Source organism: Macrobrachium nipponense, chromosome 4 (assembly GCF_015104395.2).
Source record: "Macrobrachium nipponense isolate FS-2020 chromosome 4, ASM1510439v2, whole genome shotgun sequence".
In the NCBI taxonomy this organism is placed as follows: domain Eukaryota; kingdom Metazoa; phylum Arthropoda; class Malacostraca; order Decapoda; family Palaemonidae; genus Macrobrachium; species Macrobrachium nipponense.
Genome location: NC_061100.1, coordinates 10,567,381 through 10,586,489, shown reverse-complemented (window position 1 = coordinate 10,586,489; position 19,109 = coordinate 10,567,381). Strand labels below are relative to the sequence as shown.

At 38.1% G+C, this 19,109-nt stretch overlaps 1 protein-coding gene across 1 annotated transcript in view; it reads left to right on the top strand.

The window, feature by feature from the left end:
- The first annotated feature begins 10,107 nt into the window (after positions 1 to 10,107).
- LOC135211556 (uncharacterized) overlaps positions 10,108 to 19,109 on the top strand; it is a 41,668-nt gene continuing 32,666 nt past the window's right edge. The window contains exons 1-2 of the mRNA XM_064244856.1: positions 10,108 to 10,252; positions 10,717 to 10,839. The gene's annotated coding sequence lies outside the window, so the exon portion shown is untranslated. The remainder of the gene's footprint in view (positions 10,253 to 10,716; positions 10,840 to 19,109) is intronic.

The following is a 19,109-nucleotide window of genomic DNA, read 5'->3' as shown; positions in this document are numbered from 1 at the left end:
TCCTACCTCTCCCGCCCCTCCTACCGGTTATAACTGTTTAAGGGCTGTTTGCTAGTATATGTAATTTATGTATATTATTAACAAATATATAGTTAAATTTACTACGTGTAGCTTACGGATACGGTGAAATTACCATTACTGCAGGTTACATTATGTACCTTAAGAAACTAAGAGTTTTCTTCATGTTATTCTGTTTGATTTTAGTTGTAATACTAATAGAGACAAAAACTTTGCTGTAGTTCTCATTATTGATTATCTGTTAACAGTATGGAATAAGAAAAGACCAAGTATAAGAAGTAACGTTTTATTTAGCATTCTAAAACATAAATGTTATCTTCGAAAAAAAATCTGTTACTACAGAATTATAAGTTAAAAATGAACAACTTTCTTCCTACGATGTATATTAAAAATAAATATTTTAATGTTAATGACAAACTGTTGTATTTGATTACGTGATTAAGAAAATTAAATAAAGGTAAATGATATATGAACATTTATAAAATGCCAATTATGCAAATGCTATAACATTTAATGTATTTTTCTAATAAAAAAAATTACTACAGGACCGCTAGCTATATTCACCTAAGTTTATAAATCGACTTGCTCTGCTTATCTTCCAAAACCATTAAGTCAGTTCTTAATGTAACTTCCGTTCGGACCTCGAGTTCAGTGCCAAAGTGGCTCATGATTGGATTAATGCATATTAAACAAATGCATTTAAATTCTTTTGCCTCGACTTTCGTGGAATATAAAGGTCACAACGTGCAGCGTTTCTAATGATGTATTGATTCCAATGACGATTCCGAACCAACTGTTCGCGTTAAATCTTATCCATATCTAAAGGTGCGTCCACACAGTCGAACAATGTCCGGCGGACAAACATTGTTACCAATTAACAATTGTCTGCCGGTCTTGGCCTTGTGAGCAGAGTAAAAACAGTGGCATACAACCTCATCTGGTACCACTGTTTGTTGCCAGATCTACTTCCATAGTTTCAGCGCTTATGACGTCATCCTGCTTCGCTTATGATATGGTAATGTTTGTTCGTCGGATATTGTTCGATCGTGTGGACGCACCTTAAGTAATTCATTGTTTAAATATTTGCTTATACCTCTTTCACTTTAAAATATCCAATATATTGTTTATTTCTACATATGCATATTTCCTTAAGATATCAATTATATTATCTCCATAAAATATCTATTTACATAAAATATCCAATATATCGTTTATTTCTACTTATGCCAATTTCCATAAATTCATTACATTTTTTATTTCTACATACGCAATTTCCATAAAATATCCAAGATATTGTACATTTCTACATGTATTTCCATATAGTGAGAGTTTAGTTTAGTGATCACGTCCACAGAGGGATGGACGAAAGCTTTTTAAGCTCTGTTTATATTTTACAAATGCATTTCGCTTTTATAATAAAGATCATTACTTTGGATCCTAGTGTAAATAACTGAGAAATAAAATAGTTTATGTATTCTGACCTGTCTCTAATTATCAAAACATCAAGAAAGGGATAAGCCTAGCAGAAAGTAACAAAGGCTGGATCAAATGCTTTTTTAACAACGCAAATAAGTGTCATGAAATTTACTACATCAGCACCAGTAAACAACGCCCACTCAAAGTTTCGGATATAAAAAAAATCAAGGTATGTACTGTATTACGTCAGTTCTTAAAACGTTTCTTAAAAATACACTTAAAAAGTTTCTTAAAAATACAATTAAGCGTAAAACCAAAAGTTAACATCTAGTCGTAGCCGCTTTGAGGTTTTGACATACTTGAGTCAACTCAGTACAACAGAATTGTGAGAGTTTCTATTAAAATCATTAACCTATAACACTGCCTTGCAATCGAAAGATCTTGCTTGCTCAGTGTGGTTAATATCGTAGCAGTCTTCGCTCAAAGTCCGGGAAAAAAAAAAGTCTGGTTACTTAGCTGCAGTGAGGTTTGTATGCCACAGGCATTTCTGCTCGCAAGACTCGTGCCTAGAAATTAAAGAGCTAGATTGCAGCCTTGCAATGCGAAAAGAACTTATTGCTTTTACGAGACATTAACTACAGTACCATAGTGAACATGCCAACGCGGAATCAGCGGAATTTATTTCTGTTGATAGAAATTCATTTCTCGATATATAGTGTGGTTCGGATCCCACAAACTGTAGGTTCCGTTACTAGGTGACCAATTGGTTCCTAGCCACGTAAAAATATCTAATCCTTCGGGCCAGCCCTAGGAAAGCTGTTAATCAGCTCAGTGGTCTGGTTAAACTAAGATATACTTAACTTTGAGCCATAATGAAAATCACTACCATTTAAAACTAGTGTACCATTATGAACATCACTACCGTTAACCAACTCTTAATATGACCATTTAGGATACCTAAGGACAAAGTACTAAACAGGGGTTATATTTTACAATAATTTATTTGCAAATATCTTACAATAATTATAAAGTCCTTTATGCACTGCGAACACCGGCTTCTCCCCAAGTGTTCAAGACTTAAAATACTGGTCCTAGTCTAAATTGCCAAACCTTGTTGGAAGGTAAAGGTCAACCAGGAATCCAATACAAAATTTCCCTTTGGGTTTGTCAGGATCTCGTCACATTCCGTTTTGGGTATTGGGTGCGTATGAGTAATGAGAAATCTAACAAGTTCAATCTACTTTAAACTCTAGATTATTAAAAGTGCCAGGTTTCAAAGAACTTCAAAGTGTATTATGCTTAAAAAGATTAACCAAATTGCTTAAAAATTAACCGAATTGTTAAAAATTAAAATCAAACTAAAGCCTTGATATAATTATTGACATACTTATACTTTTCCACAGTTATTTACAGCAAAAATACCTGACACTATAACATTGGACATTCTTGCTAATACCATAAATATTTTTCAGGAAACCCCAGAATATAATTAAACAGAAAATCCTTCAATTTCCCACAAAATAAAAGTTACCTAGTTTTTTTAAAGCAGCTAATCCCCCATCCCTCACCCAACCCCTACCCCACATTGACATACTTATACTTTTCAACAGTTAAGTTGCAGCAGAAATACCTGACAATTTTGAGGATTGTGTTGTACCAAAACATTGCATATTCTCGCTAATACCATAAATATTTTTCTGGAAACCCCAAAATATATAATCAATCAGAAAATCCTTAACTTTCCACAAAAAAATTAATCTAGTTTTTTTTAAAGCTGCTAATCCCCCCATCCCTCACCCACCCTCACCCCACAACATACCTAATACCCACTTAACAGCTTTCCAAATCTTCAAACTATCATTCAGTCCTAGCTTGCCACCACCTCGAACATTCCACTGATGTTAACTGTAATTTCGCAGTCACTAAAACTTTGATATCAAAATTTTATCCAAAATTTTGTCCGCATAGATTTAAATTTTTTATTCTATATAAATTATTTATGACTCGTTGTTCATACTAGCATAGTTTGCCCCCAATTTGATAGAACTTAATTTAGTAATTTATGTCGACGTCGTCTGCCAAACACCTAATTACATCATATTCCAGGGTACCAGAAATTGACATCTGTCAGCAATAAGCCAAAAGCCTCAACATGTCAACATATCACTCACATTAAACCCCGTCCATCTGGCTTATTCAAGAAGGTAAAATAGGCAAAATAAAACAAAGGACACTACAAAGCCTAAGAATTTGAATAAATGTGGGTATTTCTACAGAAGCAGTCCGCACGGACTGCAAGGAACGTAACCGTGGACATGACATCCATTAGGGATTGGGGCGTCCAATGTATTTCGCCGTGTTTAGTACTGGCCCCTGAGTGGTTAATTATGGTCGTCCGAATAAATATTACTTAAAATTCTTGTTCAGTAGGTAAAACTGCATAGAAAAACCCAACTGCCATATTCTAGGCCGCCGCGGATAAGTACCCTAGATCTACCTAAATGTGACCTAATCCCTAGCAATGAGCAGCTTTTAAGACGTCAAAACAGGAGTATACAACGATGTCATCGACAGCATTATTTCACCATTTGACTAGTTATAAGAAACTCCCAACCAAAAGCACCATTCCAAGCCACTCATACAACCATCCTACCTACAACCATCCTACCCACAACCACCCTTTACACAAACACACACACAACTAACACGACTAAACACTAAACCATTGTTGCAAACTTAACATTCACCATTAACTCAATTACCACAGCTTATAAAGAATCACAAAATGAATCTGTCCTTTACATAGTAGACAAAAATGTCTACCATGTAAAGTCCTTGGGCCACCTTTGCCGGAACATCACCGCCACCCCGACAAAGGTGGCCCCCCCCAATTGGTTGTAAGAATTAAACCTAAATACATTAACTAAATGCTACATTAACCTAGCTTACTTTAAAACAAATGTTGACAAAAATAGACTGATGGAACTTAAGCGCTGAGGGCACTAGGTATGAAAATCTCAATTTCATTTGAAGCCTGTAATTAAAAAATTCACTAAATTATGATTGAAATAAAAGTTAGCACTGTACTAAAATAATTTTTTAAATGAGCAATATAAGTTTATAAGTGAAAAAAAAATCCATTGCAAAACAATTTCTATCATTAACTAACTAAAACTCGTGAACACTTTAAAATTAAACTTAATATTGATGCAATGTGCCATTTGCTGGTAATTACAAGACTTTATAGAGAAGTCTGTAATATGCCTCTGTAATCTAACAATTTCGTCAACTAACCTATAAAAATAACTTAATCTTCAGGCAATGTTCCATTTGTCGAATATCTGCAAGACTAATATCCTGTTTGTCGATTCCTGCGATAGGTCAAATAAATCTTCCAGTGCCTTGACAACCAACCTGTAAAAAGAATAAAATTTGAAATTTTCTGGACTAATACCAGTCAACTTTACTAACATAAGCGATTTATATTGAATATCCCTTCGAGATCAATACAGATTACGGGTAAACCTTACACTACAAAATCTCCACCGATTACGAAATTGGGTAATTCTAACCCCGCATTCCGCGGTACAGAAGACTATGGCAGTTGACATTTCCCTATGTCATTTTACCTGCTGAACAAGAATTTAAAGTAATATTTATTCGGTCGACTGTAATTAAAGCGTAATATACCTTTAAAAACAACATTCAGGTACAAAGTTAAATAACAAATTAGTTACAGTCGACCGGCATAATTTTACCTTAAACTCTTGTAAAGTAAGCAAAATAACATAGGAAAACGTCAACTGCCATGGTCTACTTCGACTAATAATCTTCGAAGTTTTGGTTCGGGGCCAAGAAACTTAAACAAACCGCCATATTTGAATGCTAGTAGGGGGTGTGGGATACGTAACCAACAGGGAGCCTTATGTCCTTTAAGGGGGTGGGGGTGTACAGGGAGAGGAAGGCACAGGTACGAGTTGGTAAAGCCACGCTAGCATATGATGTGAAATAACAATTCCCAATAAATATCACCAACATCAAGAGCATTAAACCTTAGGAACACCAAAACAATTGATATAACTAAATAATGTACATAAAGATTAAGAACTTTACCTTAAATGTTACACAAACACCTTCCTTTGTAATTCAAGCCTGAATTCGTCGACACGAGGGCAAAAGGCCTGTTTTCTCAAAAGGCCGTGATTTTGACTGTACATTACCAACCTTTCATACTGCCCTGAGTAATGGACTGAAAAGTCCTTATAACTAAGGAAACTGTTAACACGAGTACTAGTTAGAGTCGAGTCGAGTTGGTAATGGGCCTGGAGGAGTGGGAGCTGCCAGGGAATGATTCGGCCATCGTGGTTGGTTGATTACTGAAATGAAATACACGGCCTGGGCCCGGCAAGCATTTTCAGGAGAAATGGGGGGGGGGGGGGGCAGTTGCGCGAAACAGGGTAGGAAGGATGGGGCGCGGTAAATATTTACGTTGAAAAAAAACATGAACGCGTGTATATATTATGTAAATACAGGGTTTTACACATCTGGTACTCAATATAAATTATCAAGTACAAGTCAAGAGGCCATTTTAGTGAATAATGAATGAAATCTCAATTTTCAAGGATCAGATTGGCCAGTTAAGGGGGTGATTGAACTTGACAAGAAATGCGGAGAACAATTGTAAAAATTGAGTAACCTGACTGCTGGTGCTCTGCCCCCCATACCCTTCCTTAACGAAAGTTAAAGCAAGAGTAACTTATAAGTTAGGATACTAACCTACCTAGTAAAACGTGTTACCGTAACCCCCCTTAGGGAAGGCAATCTTAGAAGTGTAACATATAGGTTAGGATACTAACCTAACCTAACCTAGTAGAACATGTTACCTGACCCCCCCTTACATAAAGACAGTCTTAGAAGTGTTACATATAGGTTAGGATAATAATCTAACCGACCTAACCTAACCTTGTAGAAAATGTTACCTGACTGGGGGGCTCTGCCCCCCATACCCCCCCCTTTCATAAAGACAGTCTTAGAAGTGTAAGATATAGGTTAGGATACTAACCTAACCAACCTAACCTACTAGAACATGTTACCTGACCAGGGGGGCAGACCCACCCTTACATAAAGACAGTCTTAGAAGTGTAAGATATAGGTTAGGATACTAACCTAACCATACTAACCTAACCTAACCCAGTAGAACATGTTACCTGACCAGGGGGCTCCACCCCCTCATACCACCCCCCCTTACATAAAGACAGTCTTAGAAGTGTAACATATAGGTTAGGATACTAACCTAACCTAACCTAGTAGAACATGTTACCTGACTGGGGGGGCTCCTACCCCCCCCAACCCCCTTCCGTAAAAACAATCTAAGAAGTGTAACATATAAGTTAGGATACTAACTTAACCAACCTAACCTAGTAGAACATGTTACCTTAATGGGGGGGGGGAGGGGGGGGGGCCAGATAGAACATGTTACCTGACCCCTCCACCCTCCCCTATCCCCCCTTACATAAAAACAGTCTTAGAAGTGTAACATAGGTTAGGATTCTTACCTAACCTAGTAAAATGTATGACCAAGTTCTGGGAGGGGCGGTTGGAGGGGGGCGTCCCATATCCCCCTTGAGAAAGATGATATAATATGAAAGTAAATATAATAAGTAAAATGTTATCCAAGAAATTGTTATGGATCAGAAAGGCAAGTAAAGGTGAATATAGAAAAAAGGAGAAAAATGCACGCGAAATTTGGAATGTCTAAAATGTAAAATGTAATACCATCAATTTTCACGTCATTGACAGAAAGGTCTTGAAACATCCCAAAACCTCCTAGTCCCACCCCTCAGGAGTCTTTCAGGGGCATGCCCTCAATAGTAACGTAATATTGTAAGATATATAGGGCAACTTTATGAAGTGAGAACAAGTCAGTGCACATATTATACAATACTATGATATACAGAACTTAAATAAAAGCCGGAAATATTACACAATTACAAAACAAATGAGGAATAGGAACATGTGTAACAATACATGAATCCCCCCGAAACCTCCTGCCGTAATGTAGGGTTAATAATGCAACATGATTGGTTCAATACGTGTACCCCCCACCAAAACCCCCATCATTTATCTCCTTAGGAAGTTTGTGTGTGAAACAAAAGCTCCCTTATATCACGGCGCATGCGCCCTAGGATTGGCGCATGTGTAGCAGGATTCGGCGTCATAATAGCAGTAGTAATCGGTGGATTTGGGGTATGTAAGGGCTCCATTTTCAGTTTATTTATCGCTTTATTTCGGGTTTCAAATGTCATAAATAAGAGGAAATAACACAATAACACGGCATAACCTTCCCCCAAGTGCTTCACTCCCCCCAAAACCCAGCATTCCCATTGGTCCCCACCCTTACCATAGGATAGAGTTGAACGGCATAATTCTCCCAAGGGTTTTACCCCACCCAGAACCCCGCACTCCCATCGGTCCCCCATACCGTAGGATAGAGTTCAAAGGTAAATTACAGCTTAATTACAGCCGGCCAAAAAAATTTTACTTTAAATTCTTGTTCAGGAGGTAAAACTGTAGGAAAACGGCACCCGGCATAGTCTAGTTCACCGCGGTACAACGGCTTAGATCTACCCGAAATTGTATACTACGAAATAACCATTATATTCTTATCTTTCGTTATGAAAATAAAATTACATAATAATTTACATTTGAATAATTTTCTTAATACAAATATAAATATAAAGTTTAATAACTTTACCACTACTTGGTTTAGAACTAATTTCCTAGGAATATAAGATTTTACTTTTTATATCTATGGCCTAAACTATCTTTTTTCTCAAAACCCAAAGCATGGACATTAGGAAATATACAGGGTGTCCATAAAGTCCCAGTACCATTACAATGAATACATTATAATGGTACTGCGACTTTATGAACACCCGGTACTGATATAAAATGTGTCTTATCGAAGTTCAACATTTAACAAGAAAACTACTAGATGCGTCACTAAAACAATTTAATTAAACTTCAAGGGAACATAATTACTTAACCTAACAAGCTCCAAAGGGCACAAAGCGCTACAAGAGTTTCAACCACTCACAATTCACCAAAACTGACGAAAACCAACACATAGAAGACTAAGGTTAGATTACCGGGCGCGGTCCCGAATACACTTAGGTCACCAAGTCAAAGACTTTGCAGTTAAGTAAAAGGTCTTCTGTCTGTTACGATTACACCCATGGACGCTGGTGAAAGAATAACGCGGGAATTATCATTTATGTTCGGAGGTTTGCTTATACCTTGAATTTTTAATTGTAGAATGTTACGTTTCTTTCTTTCTTGGTTTAACTTCGTTGATAAGATACAAAATGGGTAAGTTTGCGGTGCGGAATGTTATATTCACTGAACGCGAGCATGGACAGTAAGGGCGCGTTCATTTTATACGATATATTAAAAAAAGGAGAGAATGTAGCTCTACTATCCAATTCAGTGACCACGAGTCATCGTTTTTTTCAAATATCTTTCATCCCTAATAACTTGATCACAGTGTACGAGACACCTCTCACTAATTTTTGGAAATATAGTGCATTGTCAAATGTTGTTAGTTAAGGTGTCTCTGCTTTTGACTTTTAAAGGCAAAGTCGCATGAGTCATCTCTCTCTCTCTCTCTCTCTCTCTCTCTCTCTCTCTCTCTCTCTTTAACGCTGCAAATTACATCTCTGTAATTTCCAATATGCAATAAAATACCGTTTTCCAAGATATTTTTCAATACCAGCAGATAATTGGAGAGTTCGTAATGAAAAGTACAGGGTGTCCATAAAGTCCCAGTACTATCACAAGCAATAAATACTTGTAATGGTACTCTGACTTTATGGACACCCTGTATAGTGAGGTTTGACGATAGAAGATGCCATAAGTTAAAATTGATGCAACAATGAAAGATATATAAAAAAATGAATGTTGGCGAAGAAGCTAAAACTCAATGAAGACAAACCTGAATGTATATGCTATTTGGATCTGATAGTGAACTACTAAAATATGAATATTTCAAAAGAATAATTATTGGCTCGTCGTCCATAAACATGGTAGCAGCTATGAGGAACTTAGGAGTGTTTATGGATAATAATGAAATGGATAGTATAGCTACATTATCTCCTTATTTATTTATTTATTTATTTATTTGTTTGTTTATTTTTGCTATATCGTATTAAATGAACGCTCCCCTCACTATCCTAGCCGTCGAAACTTCTGTTGGTGAGGCTGAACGTTCGGTACAGCAGGATAAGGAAGAAAACTTATTATAACTCGAGAAAAATAGGTTGACAATATAGCTAAAAGCCAACACAAAACGTTGGTCTGTCTTGCCAAAGCTTTGATCAGATAACTGGTATACCAAGAAAGCTGTTCCAGACAGGAGGGTTCATGCACGCGTTCAGTGAATATAACATTTTGTCGCTTATCATCGAAGTGAAACCGAAAAAGAAAGAGACTCCGACATTTTACAATGAAAAATTCAATGTACAAGCAAACCTACAAACCTCTCACGTTTATTCTTTCACCAGCGTCCATGGGTGTAATCGTAACAGGCAGAAGAGCTTTTACTTAACTGCAGAGTCCTTGCTTAACTTGGTGACGGTAATTTATGCCGAAGTCGAACAGCGCCTGAGCACGCGGGAATCGCTCCTCAGTCTTCGTTGAGTTGGTTTTTGTTGGTGTTGGTGGATTGTGATCGTTCGAAACCTCGGTTGCGTTTTTGTCTTAATTTTATCAAAGTGTATTTCCTATTGTCCATGCGTTGGGTTTTGGGAAAACGATAGTTTAGGTAAGTTACATAAAGTAAAATCTTATGGTTGCTACGAAATTAGTTGTACCTATTAGTTGATACTTCGTGGTATACGGTAAACAACCGCTTTGAGGCAATCTTCCTCACGGAGCTCACCCTTTCTCACTATATTTAATTGGTTAAACAAAACATATTTAATTGGTTGAACAAAAAGATAATTACATCTTTCAGCATACCACTCAAAAGATTTGTTTCGTCCATGTAATGGATTATATGCAAACTCCATACGAACTAAAATAAGCATGAGAGGTCTTCGCAAGTTTTTTTTTAAGGCAGTTTTTGAATCCAATAGTATCGTAATCGGTGAAGATTTCGTAGTGTAAAGTTTTCCTTAAATTGGTCCGTACTTTTAAGGGTAATTTAATATAAATCACCTATGTTAGGTAAGTTTACTGTCTTATTAGTCCAACAAATATGTATTGTTAAAGTTTTACTTTTTACAGGTTGGTTGGCGAGAGGCTGGAAGACTTTTTAGACTTGTCAATCACAGGAATCACCAAACAGGATATTAGCTTTGCAGATATTCGGCAAATGGCACATTTCCTGAAGATGAAGTAATATTACAGGTTGGTTGACTTAATTGTTAGATTGAAGAGGCTTATCACAGGCATCACTAAACATAGTCTTGTAATTACAGAAAAATTCCACATTGCTTAAATGTTAAGTTAAATTCTCTTGTGCTTGTAATTCTCTTGTGCTCACAAGTTTTACCAAGTCAGTGATCGAAAATAGTTTTGCAGTGGATTTTTTCAGACTTTATAAAGTATAATCTGAATGTAAATAGTTTTTTAGTTCAGTATTAACAAATTTAATTGAGATTTGGTTAGTAATTTGTGCCCTCGGCTCTTGAAGCTCCATCAGCTTAGTTTTGTCACACTTGTTTTTAAAGTAAGCTGGATTATTGTAGCAAGTAGTTTAATGTTTTTAGGCTTAAGTTTTACTATTTGGGGGCCCCCTTTGTCGGGGTGGAGGTGCCGCTCCGGCAGAGGTGGCCCCAGGGCTTTCCATGGTGGACATTTGTCTACCATGGAAAGGTCCGATTCAAAATTTTTTCCAGTTTTTATGAATGGTCTTGTGATAGAGTTAACAGCGAATGTCTAGTTGGTAACTATGGTTTAGTGTTTACTTGTTAATTATGCGTTTGTGAAGGGAGGTTTTGTGAAGGGAGGTTTTGTGAAGGGAGGTTTTATGAAGGGAATGCTGTTGGTGACTGCATTGTATGTAGTCCCGCTTTTAATTCTTAAATGCATTAAGCTGCTCATTTGCTAGGGTCTGGCTTAAAACTACTTAAATTCTTAGGATGTGTATTGTCCAGAGTTTTATTCAGCATTTTAAATAAGCCACATGGACGGCATTTAATGCTAGTGATAGGTTAATGTGCTGAGGCGTTTGGCTAATTGCTGACAAATGTCAATTTCTGGTACTCTGGAATATGAAGATGTAATTAGGCGTTTGGCGGACGACGTAAGACATAAATTGCTGAGAGATTTAAGAATTTGGGAAACATTGAGTATAAACAGCCATTAATTTATATAAAATATTAAAAATCAGTACGGCCAAAGTTTTCATATGAATGCTAGTGACTGCGAAATTTTAGTTTTAAGGTAACGGAATGTTTGAGGTAGTTTTAAGATTTGGAAAGCTGTTAAGTGTGAAACGGAGCGGTTTCTGGCTGTGAAACGAGGCTGGGTATTCCCGTAGACTTAGTTACTTTATGATTTTTCATACATAATTTCTGTACAACTTCCATGGAGAAAGTCGCGAATATTTCAGCTCAGACACAATAGAGGATGAAAATTATCATCAATATCCGCAAGATTTTTTGAATAACTTAAATCCATCGGGACTGCCAGTGCACAAAATAACGTTTAAGAAGTACTGCCTGGTAATGTTGCTTCGGAATTTCGATCCTGCCAATGGACGTTGCAACGGAACGAGGTACACCGTTATGGAGCTAAACTCCCACGTCATCGAAGTAGTGATAGCAACGGGCACTCACACCGGCAAACGTCTGTTCATCCCCCGGATTCCTCTGATGCCTTCAGACAACCAGTTTCAGTTCCAGTTACAGCGCAGGCAGTTTCCCATCATCCTGGCCTTCTCATTCACACCCTTTAAACCCTGAAATCCTCCCCCCCACAATTCACATAGATCGTCCAACAAACGCAGAGCGACGCATAGCGCGACCCGTGAGATAATTAGGTCGCACCACTTGACTACGTCACTGATATGACTATGATATACACCACGATTATTTGACTGGCAGACTGGCAAAATAGTTTCGAAGAATATAAGTCGGACCCGCTTTTTTTAAGCGAATGAGTTCAGTTGGCATTAAATAAATAAAATAAATTTAACATAAATAAAGTTGTTCATTCCTGACTGGCAGACAGACGAAATAGAGGCGTTTAATAAACGTCGGTTAATTAGCGAGCAGAAAACATTAGAATGTGATGTTGTATAGATGACTCAGAATAATTGAAACTTGAATTGAACATTGAACTCGCTAAACGCCGATACAGGACATCTTTGGTACACAAGTGGCTTCAGCAAAAAGTCCTAAGTAAGAGACCGGCATCCTACGTGAACAGGTTGAATAACGCCAGCCACGATGAAGTAAAGGGTCGTTACGTAAGACCTGCATAGTGACTGGTAAGAAGCGGGCTCGCGGTTTCCGTCTTAGTAAATCCAGCCTAGCTCACTTATTCTGGGTGAGAGTGTCAAAATTACTGCGATCGGTCACTACGCAAATTTCTGTACGAACTCTTATTTTTATCTCCAACCAATGAGAGAGTACATTTAAGAACCACCACGGCAGATCGGTACTATACCTATATAATGTCCTACATCAGGTCATGCACTCAGTATTACAGAGTGACTTCCACTAAGTCGTTGCTCAATTTTTTTTTAATCATTGCGAAAGAGACGGAACATTTTTACACGACAAATCGTTACATAAGGACTATATAATCGAGACAGTGTTTAAAAGTGACGGAAGGCGGATGTAACTCAGTGTCAAGGTAAGTTTTCGTTATATCTATCACATTGCTATCGTGTGTGTCAGATGATTTACGATTATATGTTATAGCACGGCGCTGCACGTTTGCGATATCGTTCGGATCACGTTAGGTGTATCAGTTTGATTTGTAATTTTCCTAAATTTCAACTCACAATAATGCGTTCGTCTGCATTGTATGGTATTGTATGGTCGTCTGCATTGTATGGTAGGGTGTAAATATGATAAATTATGTTCAAGAAATTCACCGTGGCTCTCATATTTATTCTGATATGAATTTCGTACATCTACCTTGACAAGAATCTGAGTAGTTACAAATTGATAATATTGTGTACAAAGAGGTTCTGTAGTAGGTATGTATAAAAATCTCCCTTATTTTGATATTGCTGAACAAATAGTACATATAAATTTTTCACTTCTGCACAATGGGTAAGTTTGCTTGTATCTTTTAATGATGATATTCTTATGACTCATGTATTTTCTATACTGAATATGTATACAGTACTGATGTGTCAATTGTCCTGACTTAAAAGTTCGGGGGCTACCATACATTTTAGGACAAAAAACTCAGACTAGCCGATACATAATAATTCAAACCATAGGCTAATATAAGGTACCTCATAGGCCTAGGCTACTATACTTCTTGGCCTATCCTTAGCTGGAACAGGTACTTGACGTCGGAGACGGTCGAATCTTCATTATTGTCATAAGGGTTGTCATGAGGGAAAGGCTGGCTCCCGTGGGGTTTTTTAATATTTCTTCTTAACAGTAGGTGGATACATTGTAAAAGCAACTTATTCCTAGCTGTAATCCTTCAATATCAGTTAGAACCAACACCGATTCTTACACTGGTTCTTACATTGGACCCTTATACTGGTTCTTACACTGAACCCCTATACTGGTTCTTACATTGGACCCCTATACTGGTTCCCTGTAATACAAACAGTTCATTTAGGATGGCAATCTTGTGCCAAAGAGCATGCAGTCGTTAGGCCTTTAGGCTATGCTACTCATGCCTAACTTTACTGTTACACATCGCAGTTAGTGTGACTTTATATGCATAACATGGGTGGAATTTACTCTAGAACTGACATTTTTATAAACATATGGAAGACTAATTCACATCTTAACTTACAGTTAGTTGATGGTACAATTGCAACAACATGCAAACTCAACATGGTGCAACTTACGTAACAGTACCATTACAATTCTTGGTAATTGGCAGTTATATCAAAGTAAAAGTATAAAGAAACAATACCAAGTGTTATGGCAACATATACATTATAAACTACGACAAGTGCATACCTTTTACAAGGGAGAAATACGTCATTTCAAATTAATATAAGGGTAGATTCATTCGTTTCCCCTCAGCGTTGCCATACTCATCTCGAACAGAGCAATTTGAGCTTATGCAACTGCGCACTTGGTTACAGTTACATACTTACGTACATACAATCGATAATAGACAATCTCAACTTCGAGTGGCTAACTTAACATCTTGATAAGATAAAAACCAATTCAGTTTTCCAGTCCACCAATTTCCATGAGTACTGTCATAAAAGCTAAATAAATGATTTCCATCATTACATCACTTTACCCCCTACGGAAATTGGTTTTCTTTTATCAAGGACAACCAATCCCTTAATTATAATATAGTAGACCATAAATGTGACAACAATACAGGTCCTGCACACAGTAAATACTTCCTATCTCTCAACCAGAGACATAACTGCTTATCTCTCAACCAGAGATATTAGCTGGACTTTTAATCATTTAGGTCTACTAACAGGCGTACAGAGCAAGTTGTGGGACGCCACCCTTAGGGTGCGTTTCTACTTAACCATTCTAATAATTTTACCAAGTTAAACACTTATGTAAGAATGATCTTAAATTCAGTTCAGATCTAGTCACTCCTCATTAGGGGTATAATCACTTATAGTTATTTTTCTCACAAACAATCGCTTACACCAACATTCAGCCTCATTCACAATAACCATAAGCAGGAAAAACGTTCCTTTGAAGATAATATACCTCTTAAAGCATCCTAATGACTAACTTACACATCAGTCACATAACTTGAGCAACTCGACCAGAGTTTGTAAAGCTTTTGGACGGGTAGCTCTTCATATAAAACTCAACCAAGTTCAAACAAAACTCAATGAGTATAAGTTCACTGTACACTAAACAGGTAGTGTCATCATCAGATCCATAATCTATGAACATAACATATACATACAAGAATATATACTTGGAAATAAACATAATGGTTATATATATATATATATATGAACTCTTCTATAGCATGCAAATAAAAACATTCTTCATAGAAAATACAAAAATACAGTACAAAAATTACAATGATCTCAGTTCTTCTATTAACCTAGAGGGAGAAACAATATTATTAGCACCTCTGGTTTGTACTCTTTCATTCACTACATCAGGAGTGATATGATCCATTTCCTGCATTTTCACTAGCCACTGTTCTTGTCCTATAAAGGGTTTCACTTTGTCAGCAGCACGTTCAATTATGGTTTGGTCAAACATGTTTCTTAACTCATATTTAGCACTATCCCTAAACACTTTGATTACTACATATGGACCGCACCATCTGGGGTTTAGTCTATTACAAGTGCTAGGAATCACTTTTTCATTTCCAACCCACACTAGAGAGTTTTCATCCACTTTCTCATTTTTCCTCTTTTGGTTGGCTATTGCTCGGTACTTACTAGCCATCTCTCTATGAGTTTTCTGAATTATTTCATGAGCCTTTGCAATGGCAGTATGTTCATCATCTGTAATTGTGGGCAACACACTAGTCACTTGTCTAGGGGCTCTACGAGAGAAAAATACGTAGTGAGGCTGTTCACCAAGAGTGGTATGTACAGCAGAATTGAGCACACGCTGTGTTTCACCTAAGTATTTCGGCCACTGATAAGGATGTCCTTTACACATTACATTTAGTACTGTTTTCATGGTTCTATGCATTCTCTGACTTACACTGTTTCCTTGTGGATGATATGGGGTAATTTAACCAGCATTTATCTTATGTTCCTGGCATAATTGTCTAAACTGGTTTGAGGTGAATTCAGCACCATTATCAAGAATGACTGTCAAAGGTACACCAAAGTCATTCAAATAGACTAAGAAGTTTTTGCTTACTTCCTCTGTAGAATTACTTCGCAAAGGATAGAACTTAACATATCGGCTGTAATGATCAATAACAGTCAAAACATATCTATAACCATTTGCACCAGATAGCATATCAGTTAAATCAAGACTGATTCGCTCTAAAGGCTTAGTTACAGGAGGCAATTCTTGGAACTGTTGTTGTAAAAAAACTACTGGCTTTATGTTTTTGACACATAACACATTGTGTACAGATATTACTAAATAGCTTCCCTTTTACAAGGGAGCCTATTTAGTAACATCTGTACGCAATGTGTTATGTGTCAAAAACATAAAGCCAGTAGGGCCAGTCGGGCCTTCCCGGGAAGCGGGCTTGGGGTTACTCTTTTGGCAGGACTGGGCGAGGTTTAGCTAAGGGCCTTCTTACTTTTAGTAGGTTGGTTCTAACTTGACCGAGGTCGGACCTGGCCGAGCGGGTGCCCTTCCGCGGAACGGGCAAGGTTGTGCAAAGGTATGTGGGCTGGTTGACTTGCGTGGGCTCTTTGCGGGGCCCGCGCAGACCTACTGGCCCATGTATTACTCCGGCTGGCATCCTAGCGACCAGCTCAGAACTGGCACGGACACGGGGAATCCGACTGTTTAATTAAAACAAAGCATCGCGATGGTTATGGCTGATGATGACGCGATGTGATTTCTGCCCAGTGCTCTGAATGTCAAAGTGAAGAGATTCAATCAAGCGCGGGTAAACGGCGGGAGTAACTATGACTCTCTTTTGGTAAGTCATAGCTACTAGCGATCCACCTCTCCGGGGTCCCGCTAGACATCCAGAAGGTAGTTTGCCTAATGGAGCTAACGGATCAATAAGGGGACCCAACCTGCCCAGTCTCTCCCCTGGGAGAGACTGTGGGTCGTTCCTTCCCAGTCGGGGAAACCCGGCGAGTGAGTCAACTAGAAACCGCCAGCAGCTCTGCTCCAAATCAGAGCGAGGCTGTCGCCGGGAGTCATGTGAGAGACGTGACTACCGTGGCCCCTGAGCCACAGATGTTTGTCTGCCCGATGTGCCCAAGACAGTTTACCACCTATAACGGCAGACGTCTACATAAAAGAAGAGCCCACCCTGTGGAATTCCACAGCCAAAATGTTAGAAGACTTGATAACATGAAGAATAAGCCCTGGGCTGTGGAGGACCTCAGGAGGATGGCTAGATTTGAAATAGATAATGTGCATGAGCCATTTATAAACCAGAAAATCAACCAGCACTTATTTCCTTTAAGAAGAGTCAATAGCATCACTGGTAAACGTAAATCAAGTGAATATAAAATGATTCTAAATGAAATGCGCCAAGAGAAAAAATCTTAATATAAATGAGACCCAAAGTTATGTGCCTCCCCAACCAGGAAGATCAGAATGGTCGGAAGAGGAAATGATCAGACTAGCCAGGGCAGAGTCCCTGTTCAAAAATGACCCTTATATCAATAAAAGGATTCAGAAAGAATTCTTCTCTCACCGAACGCTACATAGCGTGAGGAATAGAAGAAGAACAAAGGAATATTTAAAAGTCTTAGAAGCATGTACAGACATGAAAGCCAGGATGATAAACAGCAACAAAGCTGGCTTGCCAATAGCTCAAGTCCATCTTCCGAGAATTGACGATCCCCATCCTCTGGCTGGCCCAGAGGATGGAATGAATGAATACCTATTGACGACAATAAGTGGCAATGGTGGTTCTCCACCATTATCCCCAAATCCCGACTCTAACAGCAGTACAAGTAGTGAAAATAATGAGAATGAAATAACATCTGAGGTGCTAGATAACATGAGGATAGAAATATTTGGTCAAGAGAACAACAACTTCCTCCCAGAAATAATGAAAATAACCAAAGAATATTATCAAGAAAAATAAGACAGAGACGAGAATTTGCAGTCACCCAGAGGGGATAGAAAAAGAACAGGGGTCGAACTGCACAGAACGCAATATTGGGAAAAGATCCCCTTGCTCGGCCGTCCCTCCCTCAGGGAATGACCGAGTTCTGGGGCTCTCTTTTCCGAGAGAAAGTTTACCATTGGAAGAGAATAATGAAGAACAACTGATAAATGCCATATCTATCTTAGAGCCAGTCTCGTTCGAAGAAATTGAGTGGATGAAAAAGAGAATGAAATTAAGCTCAGCACCAGGCCCAGACGGTGTCAAGCCGTCTGACATTAGAGCAGCTGATAATAGGAAAATCAAAGAATTTTATGATCTTGTCCTTAGGACAAAAATATGTACTGTGCAGTGGTCCAAAGGGAGGACCACCCTATTGCCTAAAACAGATAGTCCAGGAAATCCAGGGGACTATAGACCAATTACAATCACCTCTGGTGTAATGAGAGGCCTTCACAAGATACTAGCCAAGAGATTATCAGAGCGCCTTCCAACATCAGAAAGACAAAAAGGATTCAAACCAGAAGAAGACGTAAGTGCAAACATCTTAATCCTAAAAGAACTTATGAAGCTCGCAAGGAAAGATCACAAAAATTCATATATTGCTTTCATAGACTTCAAAAAGGCGTTCGATTCTATCAGTCACCCGGCACTACTCAGAGCCCTTGAGAAGGCGGGACTCAACGATGAGTCAGTGTCATACTTGAAAAATTTCTATCAAGAGATAAGTACTGACATCAATGGGGTGACAGTGAAGATCAAGAGAGGAG